Below are 16,617 nucleotides of genomic sequence, written 5' to 3'. Positions count from 1 at the left end.
ACTCCGGTATCCCAGTTAACCATGTGATGGCCAGTTAGCTACATCTCGCCCCTCTTACTTCACCGCCTGGACATCAGGTTTACAGCCAGCTGGGCCTGGGGTCTGTGTAGAGTCAGCACCACTCCACAGACCCCTTCCCCCCCACTGTCCCGGCCCAGGAACTCTGGAGAGGCCCCCGACTCGGGCACCCCTCAGCTCCTCTAGAAGGGGCACTCGCCGGGGCCCAGGGTCGGGTGCTTGCCCATCGCTCTGCAAGCGGACACGACCCTGATGGCGCCTTACGACTCCGCTGCCGCTTCACGGACGTCAGAAGACGAGGGTCCCGTCTGCTCTAGGGCCGTACCCAGAAGCCACCGGGGCTGGCGGGTCCGGGATCCTGGGACCCAGCTCCCTGGCAGGATGCTCATGGTTTCCCTTTGGAAAAGCTTCCTCCCTTAACACTTCCCCCTCCCTGTGGGGACGGGTTAAAGCCGAGGGAGTTGATGTTTCCCCGCTGGCCAGCGGCAGGGCCAGGCTGACGCCTGCTGCGGGCTGAAGCCAGGTCCTGTGTTTCACAAGCAACCCAGCCAGTTTTGCTGCCACCCTGCCGTGCGTCACCGTCCTCGTCCCCTCTGGCACAGTGCCCCCGGCTCGCGGCCAGGCTGCTGGAGGCAGAACGTCACCAGGACCTTGGACCACGTTCCCTCCAGTCCCGTGCAGAACGTCAGCAGGCTCCGTGGCTGCAAAACGTGGCGCCTGGTCCGCGAGCCCTACCGCCAGCAGCCTGCATGAAGCGACGGCGCGGCTGCGTCCGTCACAAGAACAGCAGAGGTCACGGAGGTCAACGCAGGCACGTCCAAGCCCTGGGCACTGGTCAGTGCGGGGCCGCCTCGGACCCCCCCCCAACCCTCCTATGACAGGAGAGTCCCCCGTGATGTCCCACGCGGCCCCCCCAGCTCGCGCTGCCCAGGGAGGGAGTGTGGGGGAAGGGTGCAATGAGGCAGGAGGGGGCAAGACGGCGCAGGGGCAGGGCTGGGGGAAAGGGGTGGAGTGGGGCAGGGTGGGGGTGGAGTGGGACCTGTGACGGGGGTTGCCCCAGGCCGTGCTTAGACACGCTCCCCCTGACCCCGCACGGGAGTGGTGAGCAGACGAGGTACTTGCTTGGCCACCCCCCAAGACCCACGGTGCCTGGCGGGTCCCTGCTGGGGGCCCACGAGTTCATGGGAGGGAACAAAAATCAGGCGCACGACTGGCTGTTCCTGGCCCTCCCAGGGAATTTGTGAGGGGGGCGAAGCGCTGGGAAGGGTCCCGAGGGAGGGGGGGAGTCTCCATCCCTGGAGGGTTACGTCCCAGCTCGACAAGCCCTGGCTGGGCTGATTGAGTCGGGGTTGGTCCTGCCTTGGGCAGGGGGCTGGACTGGATGATTCCTGAGCTCCCTGCCCGCCCTGGGGTTCAAGGACTCCCCAGACCTGGTCCTGCCGCTTCTCCTGAGGAGAGGTGGGGGATGGGTTCATAGAACCCTAGAGCTGGAAGAGACCTCAGAAGCATCGAGTCCAGCCCCCTGCTCTAGGCAGGACCAATTCCAACTAAATCAACCCGGCCAGGGCCTTGTCAAGCCGAGACTTAAACACCTTTAGGGATGGAGACTCCACTACTTCCCTAGGGAACCCAGCCCAGCGCTTCACCACCCTCCTAGTGAAATAGTTTTTCCTAATATCCAACCTGGACCTCTCCCACCACAACTTGAGCCCATTGCTCCTTGTTCTGCCATTTGTCACTACTGAGAACAGCCTCTCTCCATCCTCTTTGGAACCTCCCTTCAGGAAGTTGAAGGCTGCTCTCAAATCCCCCCTCACTCTTCTCTTCTGCAGACTAAACAGACCCAAGTCCCTCAGCCTCTCCTCGTAGGTCATATGCTCCAGCCCCCTAATCATTTTGGTCGCCCTCCGCGGGACCCTCTCCAATGCGTCCGCATCCTTTTTGTAGTGGGGGGCCCAGAACTGGACACAATACTCCAGATGTGGCCTCACCAAAGCCGAATAAAGGGGAATGATGACATCTCTGGATCTGCTGGCAATGCTCCTCCTAATGCAACCTAATACGCCATTAGCCTTCTTGGCTACAAGGGCACACTGTTGACTCATATCCACCTTCTCATCCACTGTAACCCCCAGGTCCTTTCCTGCTGAACTTCTACTTAACTGGTTGGTCCCCAGCTTGTAACTATGCTTGGGATTCTTCCGTCCCAAGTGCAGGACTCTACACTTGTCCTTGTTGAACCTCATCAGATTTCTTGTGGCCCAATCCTCCAATTTGTCTAAGTCACTCTGTACCCTATCTCTGCCCTTAAGCGTATCTACCTCTCCCCCCAGCTTAGTGTCATCCGCAAACTTGCTGAGGGTGCAATCCATCCCCTCATCCAGGTCATTAATAAAGATATTGAACAAAACCGGCCCTAGAACCGAACCTTGGGGCACTCCACTAGAAACCGACCGCCATCCTGACATCGAGCCATTGATCACTACCCGCTGGGCCCGGCCTTCTAGCCTCTTTCTATCCATCTTACCGTCCACTTATCCAATCCACATTCCCTTATCTTGCTGGCAAGAATATTGTGGGAGACCGTATCAAAAGCCTTGCTAAAGTCAAGGTATATCACATCCACTGACTTCCCCATGTCCACCGAGCCAGTTACCTCATCATAGAAGCTAATCAGATTGGTCAGGCACTGGTTATAACCTCTCCCCTGTGTAAGGTGGGGCTGGGGGGGCACAGGGAGCACTGGGGTGTCTGAGGGGAGGGGGGGGGATGGGTTATAACCTCTCCCCTGTGTGAGGGGGATTGTGGGGGCACAGGGAGCACTGGGGTGTGTGAGGGGAGGGGGGGATGGGTTATAACCTCCCCCCTGTGTAACAGGGACTGGGGGGGGCACAGGGAGCACTGGGGTGTCTGAGGGGAGGGGGGGATGGGTTATAACCTCCCCCCTGTGTAACGGGGACGGGGGGGGGGCACAGGGAGCACTGGGGTGTCTGAGGGGAGGGGGGGATGGGTTGTAACCTCCCCCCTGTGTGAGGTGGGGCTGGGGGGGCACAGGGAGTACTGGGGTGTCTGAGGGGAGGTGGGGGATGAGTTATAACCTCCCCCCTGTGTAAGGTGGGGCTGGGGGGGGCACAGGGAGCACTGGGGTGTCTGAGGGGAGGGGGGGATGGGTTATAACCTCCCCCCGTGTGAGGTGGGGCTGGGGGGGGCGCAGGGAGCACTGGGGTGTCTGAGGGGAGGGGGGATGGGTTATAACCTCCCCCCTGTGTGAGGTGGGGCTGGGGGGGCACAGGGAGCACTGGGGTGTCTGAGGGGAGGGGGGGATGGGTTATAACCTCTCCCCTGTGTGAGGTGGGGCTGGGGGGGCACAGGGAGCACTGGGGTGTCTGAGGGGAGGGGGGATGGGTTATAACCTCCCCCCGTGTGAGGTGGGGCTGGGGGGGGCACAGGGAGCACTGAGGTGTCTGAGGGGAGGTGGGGGATGGGTTATAACCTCCCCCCTGTGTGAGGTGGGGCTGGGGGGGCACAGGGAGTACTGAGGTGTCTGAGGGGAGGGGGGATGGGTTATAACCTCCCCCCTGTGTGAGGTGGGGCTGGGGGGGCACAGGGAGTACTGGGGTGTCTGAGGGGAGGTGGGGGATGGGTTATAACCTCCCCCCTGTGTGAGGTGGGGCTGGGGGGGCACAGGGAGCACTGGGGTGTCTGAGGGGAGGGGGGATGGGTTATAACCTCCCCCCTGTGTGAGGTGGGGCTGGGGGGGCACAGGGAGCACTGGGGTGTCTGAGGGGAGGTGGGGGATGGGTTATAACCTCTCCCCTGTGTAAGGGGGGGCTGGGGGGGGGGCAGGGACAGGGGAGGGGGGGGGGCATGGGTTATAACCTCCCCCTGTGTGAGGTGGGGCTGGGGGGGCACAGGGAGCGCTGGGGTGTCTGAGGGGAGGGGGGATGGGTTATAACCTCCCCCCTGTGTGAGGTGGGGCTGGGGGGGCACAGGGAGCTCTGGGGTGTGTGAGGGGGTTTGCTTGTGAGGCTTCCTGCTGGCCGGGGTGGCAGCTGGAGTGCTGGGCGTGGCCGGTTTGGCGCCGTATAGAGAAGGATCCCAGACTCAGGTGGTACGTAGCCCTGGTTCTAAGCATTTCCCCTGATCTGACCCTCTCCGCGGTGCCCAGACCCAGCTGGTGGGCCCAGAGGGGTCGCCGTGCGAGTCTCTCACTTTAAAACCGACCAGCCGTCCTGCAGCACCCGAGAGAGGCACAGAAATCTACCCCCCGTCTCCTAGCGGCCGTGGGCACGGCCCTCCCCCTCAGGTCAGAGCTTTCCCTGCTGACGCTGGGCATCCGAACAGGACAAGTCAGTCTAGCCCCAGGTCTGCAGGCTGGACCTGCTGCTTTAGGTAAATGCGCCCAGCGGGGTGGGAGAGAAACGCCCCCGGCCCTACAGGACGGCCAGAGCAGGGCTCCATCCCCAGACGCGCTGGGTGACCCTGTTGCCACCACAGGCAGGAGACACCCAGGCAGAGAAAGTCCTAGAGCTCGGACTGGACCTTCTCTGCCCCACTTGCCCCCACTGCCCACCCCGGGCTTTTCACATCACCTTCACTCTGCACTTGTCCCTCTAACCTCTGCCCCTTCCCCAGGGTCCTAGAGCCCCAGGGCGGGCAGAGACCTCGGGAGTCACCCAGTCCAGCCCCTGCCCAAAGCAGGACCGACCCCAACTAAATCAGCCCAGCCAGGGCTTTGTCAAGCTGAGACTTAAACACCTCTAGGGATGGAGACTCCACTACCTCCCTAGGGAACCCAGCCCAGCACTTCCCCACCCGCCTAGGGAAAGAGTTTTTCCTAATGTCCAACCTGGACCCCCCCCCTGCAACTTGAGCCCATTGCTCCTTGTTCTGCCATTGGTCACCACTGAGAACAGCCTCTCTCCATCCTCTTTGGAACCCCCCTTCAGGAAGTTGCAGGCTGCTCTCAAATCCCCCCTCACTCTTCGCTTCTGCAGACTAAACAGACCCAAATCCCTCAGTCTCTCCTCATAGGTCATGTGCTCCAGCCCCCTAAGCATTTTGGTCGCCCTCCACTGGACCCTCTCCAATGCAGCCACATCCTTTCTGTAGTGGGGGGCCCAGAACTGGACACAATACTCCAGATGTGGCCTCACCAGAGCCGAATAAAGGGGAATAATCACATCTCTGGATCTGCTGGCAATGCTGCTCCTAATGCCCCCTAATACGCCATTAGCCCTCTTGGCTACAAGGGCACACTATTGACTCATCTCCAGCTTCTCATCCACTGTAACCCTCAGGTCCTTTTCTGCCGAACGGCTACTTAGCCCGTCGGTCCCCAGCCTGGAGCGGCGTTTGGGATTCTTCCGCCCTCTCTAGTAAACCATCCCCCCAAAATAGAACATGGGGGGTGGGACTGAATCCATTACTGCTGCCATCCCATTGTTCACTCGGCGTGCGCGGTCTGCTCTTCCCCTGCTGTCAGCGCAGCGCCTTGCACAGCAGGGCCCGGGCCTTGGCTGCTCTTCAGGCCCTACCAGATACCTGCCTGTAGGTAGGACACAAGTTTCCGAGAAGCTGCCCCCACCGGGGAGGGTTTCGCCTTCCTGGGCTCCGCCTCGGTGTGGGGGAGGGTCCACTAGAAGACCTTTAATCCCTTCCAGCCCAATCGGTGTGATTCTAGGGTGGAAAGAGAGAAAGGCTTTGACATAGCTACTGCTGAGAGCATCCAAGACCTATGTCCGTAGAACCTGCCAGGGCGTTTGAGCCCAAAACGTACCTCTGCTAGCAGCGGTGTGAAGATCAAACCGGTTTTATGATTTTTTATTAAAAAGATTTTGATGCAAGCTGCTTTGATCTGGCTTTAAAGACTCTGGCACTGCGTTTGGAGCCTGACCATGAAAGCCGCATGCTAGTCAGTGAGTCATAGTAAGGGAACCTGATGACAGTTTTCAGAACAGCTGGTTAGAAGACAGACTTTCTCCCCTCGCTTTCCCCCTTCCTCCCCCTCCAAATTTGGGGATTTTGAAAATCTTGTGTCCCCAATCTGGACCAAAACTCAAAATTTCATTTTTTCCTCACAAAATGCAACAAAAAGAGTTTGAAATGTTTCTTTGACTCCTCTCTCTAATAGAAGTTGCAAAAGAAAACAATTTGGGGAAAAAAAATCAAATTATTTTTGTTCTGAACATTTTTAACATGGCACATTCAGACATTTTCTAAATGACTTTTTCCATGTTTTTTCCACATGACATTTCACCAAAAATCTATACGATGAGTTCATCACAATCAGGTTAGTCAACATGACATTTTCCAGTGGAAAAGTGGGTTGATGGAAATGTTCTGCACAGCTGTAATTTGCACTGCCCAAGCTGAGTGACACACACACAAAAAAAAAAAACCCCACAGCCGAAAGAGTTAAAACTACGTCAAGGTTATGTGCCTCTTTAAAGGCTACTTCGCCAATTGCTGTTAACTTTCAGAACTCCATGGACTTACTGAGGCCACGTCTATACTAAACAGAGGATTGACGCTGCAGAGGTCGATCTTCCGGCGTTCGATTTAGCAGGTCTAGTAAGGACCCACTAAATCAAACACTGAGGGTGCCCTGCTGACTCCAGAACTTGCCTGTTGAGGAGCTGGAGAAATTTGGCTTAAGGTACATCGACTGCGGCTACGTTATTTACATATGTAGAGCTGCGCACCTTAAGCCAACCTTCTGCTTTAGTATAGACCTGTCCTGAGCTACCACTATTTACATGCTGGCATCGGCCTCCACAGCTCAGTGGTTACATTTTTGACAGGCAACTCTGTGCTTTCTGCCTCCCTGCCCCTCATGCCCAGGGGAGCGCCCCATAAACATCTGCAAAACCACATCGGCACCGCCTTCCAGTCCCTCCTCCAAACTCTCCTTTGCCATGGCACCCACAGCTGGCCACAGGCTGGGCCAGGACGGTCTTGGCCCCGAGTGTGCATAGCAGGAACCTGATCCGTGACCAGTGCGCCCATGCACTACAACGGCACAAACCATCGGTTACAGTGTCACACATTCACTGACAGACATACATGGAGAGAAAAAACCTGTTCGGACCAAGATCACGTGGCCTCACACCTCTTGGATCCAAAGATGGTAGTGCCTAGTGGAATGCTGGGGAGGGACACGTCACTGCCCCCCCTCCCCACATACACAATGCCCCTCCGTGCCCCCCCCAGTGCCTCTTCGGCACCCTGTCATCCAAACTGGTGTAAAACAAGGCGCTCACTCCATTTTCTTAGCAGCTATGAAAAGCTTACGGCCAGACTGTCTGCCACAGGCCACCGGCATCCAATACCACCCTGGCAGCAACCTCTTCCACCTCTCCCGTCTCCGTGCAGGAGCTAGTCACAGCAACAGGAACCAAACTCCAGGAAGCAAAGGACTGGGCTGCAGCTGCACACCCGGAGGAGGATCTAAAACAGCCCTTCAATGCTTCTCTGAAGCTCACAAAAGCCGAGGGCAAACTCTGAACAGCGGCAAAACAAGCGTTCTGCACCAGCCAGCCCCTGGTCAGTCATCAGACCCGGCAAGGAAGAGCCGGGAAATGTGGAACACCGTGTCCCGTGGCAGCCAGCTCGCCCAGAGGACAGACTTGTATGTCGAGAGTCAGCACAGAACCCACTGAGCCAGCCCTGCCTTTGGCAGACTGTCTCACAAGCACCAGAACACACAGGCGCCTTTCAGTGGACCACGGTGGTGATCCCAGCTCTGCTCTACAGCTGGGAGACATGGGTGACCCACAACGCACACCCGAAGAGCCTGCACGCCAGCACCAGCGCTTTCTTCGGAAGATTCTGACCCTAAAGTGGGTCAGGGTTCTCGGGGGGGACATCCATGGGATGGGGAGAACTGGCGGAGACTCGCCCAGGGGGGATCAGTCACTTAAGGAAACCCACCCTGCCCTGGTCGCAGAAAGATGCTGGAGAAGAATGAACGAAGAGACAGTGGTTATGCAGCAAACGTGGCCCAAATCCGTCTGCCAACACCCACTGCAACGTCTGCCTGTGGGCCGGTGGCACAAGGATCCCACTCCGTGGTCACCCAAGGACCCACGAAGAATAGCCTGTGAAAGATCGTCCTTGAGGGAGAGGCGACGATGACGTACGTGGCAACCGGCAAAGAAGGACATGCATGGAAGATCAGCACGTAGCTGGTAGCTTTGGGGAAAGTCAGAGTCTCCGGGTATGTCTACACTGCTGGCTTTTGCCAGCAGAGTATGCAAATGAAGTGCCAATTAGCATTCTGTCGTGCTTCATGTGCATAATCTATTCAAGATGTTTTTGTGCAAGATCTTTATGCCTCTCCGGGCCGTTTTTGTGCAAAAAGGAAACAGCCACATTGCTTGTTTTTGTGCAAAAACCCCTTGCGCAAAAATGGCGCGAATAGATTATGTAAATTAAGCACGACAAAATGCTAATCAGCACTTCATTTGCATACTCTTTGCCAGCAAAAGACAGCAGTGTAGACAAAGCCTCTGGGGAAAGCCTCCGGTATAAAGGGACGCTCACCCTTGGCTACTCCAGGGTCCAGGAGCCACGTCCACAGATGGATTTCGGCACCCAGCCGCACCCAGAGCGCACCTAGGACCCACCTCTGCCCGGTCAGAGAGGGGAGGGATGGGGGCCTCGGGGTCCTGATGCGGGAGACCCACGCGTGACCCTAGGCCGCCCGGCCCCTGCGGGCTGGAATGCACAGACGCCCTGTGAGGGCCGTAGGGACGCCAACAGGCTGCGGGCGTCTGACCTGCGGGGGCCCAGGCCAGGCCGGGGGGCTTGGATACCTTCCTGGTGGGGTGCAGTGTTAGTTCCTTGCGGGTTGCTATGCATGGGCTGCGGGGGACTCCCCCGGCGGCTGTCTGCAGCACTGCCCAGCGGGGGGGGGGGGGGGCCCTACCGCCCCAGGGCAGTGGCTAAAACCAGTTCCACAAGCTCAGGGAAGAGGCTGAGCACAGGAAGCATGTGCCAGGGGAAGGGGCACTTTTTGGGGCTGAAAGAGAGAGACTGAGAAGGAAGCTGGAGTTGTGGGGGCCCGTCGCCCCACCTCGGGGGGCCTGAGGCATCCTGGCCCCAGTGCCTGGAACCAGATGACATCTGGGCTGTATCCTGGAGGAGCAATACACTCCCTCTGTTCCCCTGGCTGGTGGGGTCTATGCCTGCGGCTACGGGGGTGCAGGGGGGACCCCGACGCGCCGTCACACCTGGCACCACGGCGGGGCGCAGGGGTCACGCGTCGCCGCGGGGTTGAGCGCCCCTCAGCGTGGGGCTACGGGGCAGGTCTGCCACTCGCCCGGGGGGGGGGGGCCCACAGGCCTCGCCGAGAGGTAGGGGAGCGGCTTTCCCTGGCTCCCGTGGCACCAGTAACAGCCCATGGGCAAGATGGAGGGAGTTACCCTGAGCCATAGAGAGAGCTCGCACGGCCGGACCGGGGGGGGGGGGGGGGGGGCTCTTTGAATGGCCGCTGTCGCGCTGCACGGCACTGTGGGCGGGGCTGGGCTGGGCTGGCTGCCCCAGCCCCGCCCCCTCCGTCCGAAGCCCCGCCCCGCCCCTCCGGTCCGAGGCCCCGCCCCTCCTTGCCCAGGGGCCCTGCGGGTCTGTTGGCCCCCCTGTGGCGCCTGCACCCCAGAGAAACACAGGAGACTGAATCCCCATGGGGCCTTGGTGCAGGGCATCTCGCCCTCACCCCCGGGGGTCACAGCGGGACCCCAGCAACCCTTCAAATAGCGTTCACCTGCCTAGGTCAGCTCCACCCGCTCTCAGGGCAGCGCGGCCTAGCAGCCAGCGCCCGTAACAATGCCCCGCCCCCCAGCAAGTGTGGCCTAGCAGCCAGCGCCCGTAACAATGCCCCCCTCTCTCAGGGCAGCGCAGCCTAGCAGCCAGAGTCTTCACTAATGCCTCTCTCTCTCTCTCAGGGCAGCGCAGCCTAGCAGTCAGAGCACATACCAACGCTGCTTACCAGCCAGAGTCTATACTAACGCCCGCCCCCCCCGGGCAGTGTGGCCTAGCAGCCAGAGCCTGCACCAATGCCCTCTCCCCATTTTCTCAGGGCAGCACAGCCTAGTGGCCAGAGTCTACACCAACGCCTCCCCCCTCAGGGCAGTGTGACCTAGCAACCAGAGCTTGTATCAGCAACCACCCCCCCCCCCCAGGGCAGCACCACCTAGCGGCCAGAGCCTGTAACAACGGGTGTGTCCCCCCTCTTGGGCTTGGTGTGCAGGGGGTACAGACCTGGGCCTGCCTTCTCCACTGGGTCCCAGCCCAGGGCCTGTCCGTGGTGGAGGGGACCCCCACGAGCTGGGCAGGGAATCCCCCCGCAACACACTCAGCTCCCGGGGATCAAGTCCCCACCCTGGGCTGCTTCCTACCGGTCTCCTCCAGGTGATCCTCTCCAGCTCCCCCTCCGCACCGGGGCCTCGCCTGCAGCCTCCCGCTGGCTGGTCCCCTGCAGTTCCCTCCTGCAGCGCCTCCTTCCCCCTGGCCAGCCAGACTGAGCTGCTCCACCGGCTTTTATAGGCAGCCTGCAGCTGGAGCATGCCCAGCAGGGTCATGGGGCGGGGCCTCCTCGCCCAGGTGAGCCACGTTAACCCCTTGCGGCCCAGTGCGAGGTTGCTGCCGCTTGCCACAGGCCTGCTGGCCTCGTGAGACAACGCCCCTGGGAACAAGAGGAAGAGAGAGAGACTCCATCTGTGACTTCACCTCAGGAGGGCAGAAACCAAGCCACGAGACCCCGGTGACGGGCCCAGGCCAGGCTGCGGGGGGCGGGGAGCAAGAGAAGCCCTCTTGCAGCAAGGCTGCCTGGCTGGATTAAGCCTCACGGCCGTCTGAGACACACTGTCGCGGCCATTCGCTTGAGCCATTTCCCGGGGCCAGCCCCACCCCAGGGTCACTGCTCTGTGCGGCAGCCTCCATGGACGCCCCAGGCTGCCGGCTCTGCGGGCGGGAGTGTCTCGCTCACTCGGCTTTGCCACCGGAGGGGCCTGGCACCGGCGGGAAGGATGCAAAGGGACCGAACTGAGTCCGGGAGACGGTCACGGCCACAGGTCCCAGGTGGAGCCCGATGCCTCCCTCCAGCCTGTCGGGGGGCACCCAAGGCCCTTTGTGCATGTGGGCCGACGCCCTGCCCCGTTCCCGGCTCCTCGCTCTCCCCACACAGAGCCCCTCGCCCTGGGCCGGGAGGGCAGCTCCGAAACGCACGGCCCAGCAAAGGACACAGCGTCCTCCCGCCGCCCAGGCCAGGCCCGGGGGTGGCGCCTGCGCTCCGGTCGGGCACGTCGTGGGGCACAGGCGCCCCGTTCTGGGGGGGGCTTCCTGAGGCGCTACCTAGTGAGGAGAGCCGGGGGCAGGCCGGCTGCCGGCGCTCCCCCTGCCTCCAGCGACCGCGGCGTTTCCTTTGCCCCAGCAGATGTCGCTGTTGCCGCAGAGACGGCCCCGGGATGCGGAAAACGAGACCAGGCCGGGCCCAGGTTGGACGGATGGAAACGCCTTTTAAAAAGCAGGGGAGCCCCGTGCCTCCGTCACCGGGCGGCGCCTGTCCCAGCTCCCGTGGCGGGGATGCAGCCGGGCCTAAGGAATTCGGGCGCCCCTGCAAAGGCCAATAAATCTTTGCCCGGCTTTTACGGCGCGGCTTGCGAGGGCTGCAAGGCGCAGGGTAACCGCTTCCTGTGCTGAGCGAAGCCGGGCAGCAATCTGGCTTTACTGGAACCGGGAGAGTTAAAAGTTACCACCTCAGATTGAAAAACAACACGGGCCCAGGGCTCCGCCAATCAGCCGCCGGCCTCGCGCGCCCACAGCGGCCCTCATTGACGGCTGGGGCCACCCGCTCCCTCCCGCCCTGCTGCTGACTTGCAGAGAGAAGCCCCGGCCCTTGACAACTGACTCATTTTATGAATCAGTAGAGGAGGGAGATTGTAAGAGGAGCAAGCAAAACAAAAGCTGCGGTTTGCCCTCGGGGCGGTCGCGGGGTGACTGGGCTCAGGCACCGTGAGCCAGGCTGGCAGGACGGCCGCGCGGCGCTTCGTGGCCAGCAGATGCCGCGGCCACGTCCCAGCCAGCTTTCCTGGGCCCCCCTGGAGTGGCCGCCTCCCTTTCGGGGCGTTTTCCGTCTTGTAGCTCCGACTGCAGGCGGGAGTGCCCCAGAAGCGGGGACTCTGCCATCGGCCAACTCGCAGGGCAGCCTTCCCAGACCCCGAGGGCACCAAAGGACCTTCCCTGCTCGCCCAGGTGGGGAGCGGCAGGAAGTGATTAGAGCAGCGTTCTGAGAACAAAAGAGCCGAGGAGACCGAGGATAAAAGTCTGTAAAAAGCTCGCTTGGACTGGTGACGGGCGGTTTCTGATCTGTCTCATAGCGTATAAGGAAGGGGACAGGCAAAGCAGCTGAGCAGTGGACTAAATTCAACACCAATAACAGGGAATATGTTCTTCACCCAAACCCATCATTAATCTGCGGAACCCACTGCCTCAGGATGTTGTCGAAGCCAAGGATTTAGCAAGATGCTAAAAGGGAATGGGGAATTCGATAGAAGATGAGACGATGACAGTGTTAGACTAGTTAATGGTAAACTAGAGCGTTGGAAGGAAGGTAAAACCTGCAGCTGAAGGCTCAAAGCCATTTTCTGACTATAGAGAGCAGGATGAGATGTAATATGGAGGGCCGATTATCCCACATCTGCAGGGTTCTTCCACCTTCCCCTGATGCGTCAGCTCCTGGCCACGGGACGCCGGACAAGAGGAACCTTAGGGCTGATCCGGTTCTTGTGATTGGAAGGGGAAGAACGCGAGTCCTTATATTAGTTCTCATAATATAAGGACTAGAGGACACCAAATGAAATTAATGGGGAGCAGGTTTAGAACTAATAAGCGAAAGTTCTTCACACAGTCAACCTGTGGAACTCCTTGCCAGAGGAGGCTGTGAAGGCTAGGACTATTGCAGAGTTTAAAGAGAAGCTAGATCATTTCCTGGAGGTTAGGTCCATAAAAGGCTATTAGCCAGGGGATAAAATGGTGTCCCTGGCCTCTGTCTGTCAGAGGCTGGAGGGGGATGGCAGGAGACAAATCACTTGATCATTGTCTTCGGTCCACCCTCTCTGGGGCACCTGGTGCTGGCCACTGTCGGCAGACAGGATACTGGGCTAGATGGACCTTTGGTCTGACCCAGTACGGCCGTTCTTATGCTCTTATGAGAGGTTACTGGGATTTTAGCAGGCCATGGCCCTGTGCCCTGGGCTCTGAGGGAACCTGGCTGGAATCCAGACATTGGCTTCCTGCCCTTCTCTGCTTCCTAGGGCGCACAGCAGGGCCCGGAGGCTGCTGTCAAGAGGCTGGGCGCGGGGCCGAGAGCAGAGGCTCTTCTCTGCCTGGGACTGCTCAGCATTTCGGTCTGGCCCTCCCTGGGTTTGCGGAGGAACCGGCCGGGGCCCCGAGTCCTTCGCACAGAGAGACCCTCCCAGGCTGCGACCCAGTGGGCTGTGCAGGGCCCGGGCGGGATGGGGGCCCTGAGCCCAGGCACACTGGCGATGGCCCAGCCATTCCCACCTGGCCCGGGGAAGGAGCTTGAGCAGAGGAGGGGGAGGGCTGCCCGGGGGGGTGAGTGACGGGGGCAGGCTTGGCTGGGGGAAGCATGAAGGGAGCAGGCCGGGGGGGGCCGGGGCCTGTCAGCCCCTCCCCCAAGAGGACTAAGGCTCCGTTGCCGCGCAGCTGGCCAGCTCCTCAGGGGCCGGGCGCGGCGTGAACTGCTCGCGTGGAAAGCGGGGGGCCGGAGAGGGGGGGGCCGGAGGGGGGGGCCGGAGGCTACTCCCAAAGAGGGAGGGGGACCCCTGGCTGGGTGGCCCCAGGGCGTCAGCTCCCTGCTTCACGCCACCCCGGGCAGATCGCAGCACCCCATCCCCCGGGCCAAGGCCACCTCGGAGGTGCCACCGCACCGCTGCTGCCCCGCCCCCCCGCCCCCTGCCGGAAGCAGGACGTCCAAACCAGGCGCCCCCGCACGCATCTTCCAGAGGAGCCCCCGAGCGCGCCGCGGGCCTGACCAGTCGGGCGGCCCAGCGAGGTTGGGGGGGTCCCGGCCAGCGCCCGGACAGAGGCGCTAACCCCCCGCCCACGGGGAGTTCAGTGCCGCTACCAGACAGGGGCTTCTCAGCCCCCAGCCCCACCGCTTCCTGCCCCGCTATGGCCATGGCTGGCCCCTGCCCAGGCCCCCCATGCCCCACACTAGCCCCCAGCCCGGGACAATGCGTCGCCAGCCTCCCCGGGCCCTGGAGCTCCGGGAGCCTGTGGGCGGCGAGTTGCAGCCGGCCAGCCCCTAGAAGCCGGGTGGTGTTGTGGGTGGAGGTTGCCCGGCCGGCCACAGAGCTCTGCAGAGCCGGGGGCAAAGAGCCTGGAGCTGGCCCTGGCCCTGGCGAGCCGGGGGTGCTGTGGCCCTAGCCCTGCAGTGCTGGAGAGGAGAGCTACGAGGCACGGCCCCCCCGCAGCCAAGCCCCCGGTACCAGCGCTGGGAGGCCGGGCAGCCCGGCGCAACCCCCGCCTCCAACCCGGCAGCCCCAGGCTGGAGGAGGGCTCGGGGGGCTGTGGTGGGGCGTGGGCGGGGCCAGGCGGGTCAGGGCCTTCCCCTGCCTGCCGCCACGAAGCTCTGACCCCACAGCAAGAGGGAAAGAGCAGGGCCCTGCCTGCCCCCACCCACCCCGGGGTCCGCATCAGCTGCCGGGTGCTCGGCACCGTGGGCAGCACTGGGCCGATGGCAGCGCCCTCGGACAGACGGGATGGGGCTGCGCTGGCCTGGTGGCCCCATGCCTGTCCCCCACAGCCGACAGCTGCCCACCCCACAGCCCTGCCTCCTCTCAGCCTGGCCTGCTTTGCCGTGCACGCGTCGAGCACCCCAGCGCCTGGAGCGCGCCCGCATCCCTGCAGCCTGAGAACGGGGGACCGAGCCTTCCAGGGCCGGCGCTCGCTTTTCAGAGGGCGGCCCGGAGCCCCAGTGCGCGTGGGGGGCAGCTCCACGGAGGAGCCCCAAGCCCGTCGGAAAGAAATCTGAGACGCCCCTGCCAGCACGGGAGCAGGGACACGCGCCCGCCCGGTGCCCCGACAGCAGCCCGCTCTGGGGGTGACTTTCCGAAGCAGGACAGAGCCCGGGCGCACACTCCTCGGGCGCCACGCAAGGAGCAGACGTTCCGCGCCGGACACACTCGGCTCGGGCCTGAGCCCAGCGCCCCGACGGGCCCCGACGCCGCTCCAGGCCCTGCCAGGCAGACGGGGCCAGGCGGACACCGGTGCCATAGAAAGCGGCTGCCAGCTGGTGACGCCGCCAGCCCGAGGCTTCTGAGCGCCCCGGTGCGAGCAAACCCCGCCTTACCAGAGCCAGCGAGGGTGCAGGGCAGAGCAGCAAGCTCCGAGGGGCCGGCTCCGCGGCACGGCTCAGCCTCCCGGCTGTCCCGAGTGGCACGACGTCCGGCCGGGGCACTCGCTCCACGTGGGCAGGAGAACGCCAGGCTGGTATTCGTAACGGGCGCCAGCACCGGCCAGCCCGACACGCCCCCCTCCTCTGCCCAGATCATTGGCCCCGGGCGAGGCAGCGGCTGCTTTCAAATTCTGTGAAATCTCAAAAAGGAAACAGGAAACCTCTCTCAGCGCTGCCTGCAGGCAGCAGCCTCAGGCCGGCTTCCTCCTGCCCCCAGGGAGGGCGTGGGCGCCTGCTTCCCCTTCCCAGCCCCGGGGCCGGCTGGCATGGCCAGAGGGCTGTGCTTCCCTGGGGGCAGCTGGACACTGCCTCCTGAAAGGGGACCGTGCCGGAGGCGAGGCCAGTCCACCGGAGCCCTCGGCGGGGCTAATTTGGGGGGGTCTGCCCCTAAAAACACTGGAGGGTTATTCCCACCCCCAGCGCCTGTATGGAGACACTGCTCCACACCCCCGCTACTAAATCAGGCGTCCTGGGACTGCTTAGTCTGGTCGTGCCCGGCCCCCGCTGGCCAGAGGCCCCGCTGCGCCGGGACGTTGTGCCGAGCAGAGTCTGGGCAGCGGGCCGGGGTTAAGGGAGCTGAAACCCAAGGGAATAGGCCAGGACTCCGCTCATGCGAGACAGCGGCTCCGTGCTGGGCAGAGGCTGTTGGGAGGTCAGTCGGCGGGGCCCGGCGGGGCCGCGAGGAGCCAGGCAGGCGGACGGTGCGTAGGAACCAGCGGATTTGCCTTGGGATGAGCGTGGCTGCCGCACCGGGGCTGACGTGCCGCCAACCCCCGGCAGGGGTCAGCCAGGGAGGGGGCTCCCCCCCAGCCAAGCCCCCCGCGCCTCACACCCGGACGAGCGCGGGGCCAATCCGGTTAATGCAGAAAGAGCCCAGAAGAACCGAGGGCTGCCCGGTGGCCGGCTGGGGACCGGACAGGCCGGGATTTGGGGGATCAGTCCGGGAAACACACTGAGAAAGTCCCGGCCGTAGACATGTCGGGGGGGGTTCTAACCAAGTTTTATTATTGTCGGGCGTGTCAGTACGTCGCTGTGCGCTGTGAGCGCGTCACCAGCCAGGCAGTTCGCAGCAGGGGGGCGGGAGGGAATCCCCGGGGCTGGACTCGCCAGTGTGTCCCACC

The 16,617-nt window shown here is 62.3% G+C and overlaps 1 long non-coding RNA gene across 2 annotated transcripts in view; it reads right to left on the bottom strand.

Moving 5' to 3' along the window:
• LOC149525206 (uncharacterized) overlaps positions 1 to 15,646 on the bottom strand; it is a 219,400-nt gene extending 203,754 nt beyond the window's left edge. Inside the window, exon 1 of one of the 2 annotated variants that reach the window (XR_016349322.1) lies at positions 15,392 to 15,646. This is a non-coding gene — a long non-coding RNA (uncharacterized LOC149525206). Of the gene's footprint in view, positions 1 to 10,415; positions 13,679 to 15,391 lie in introns of those variants that run through there. The other variant, XR_016349323.1, reaches the window with a different exon arrangement.
• Positions 15,647 to 16,617: the final 971 nt, after the last annotated feature.

The sequence above is a fragment of the Pelodiscus sinensis genome, chromosome 3, assembly GCF_052426305.1.
Source record: "Pelodiscus sinensis isolate ZL-2025 chromosome 3, ASM5242630v1, whole genome shotgun sequence".
Classification (NCBI taxonomy): domain Eukaryota; kingdom Metazoa; phylum Chordata; order Testudines; family Trionychidae; genus Pelodiscus; species Pelodiscus sinensis.
Note: the sequence above shows the minus strand (reverse complement) of the source record. Positions and strands in the feature narration are given on the sequence as shown.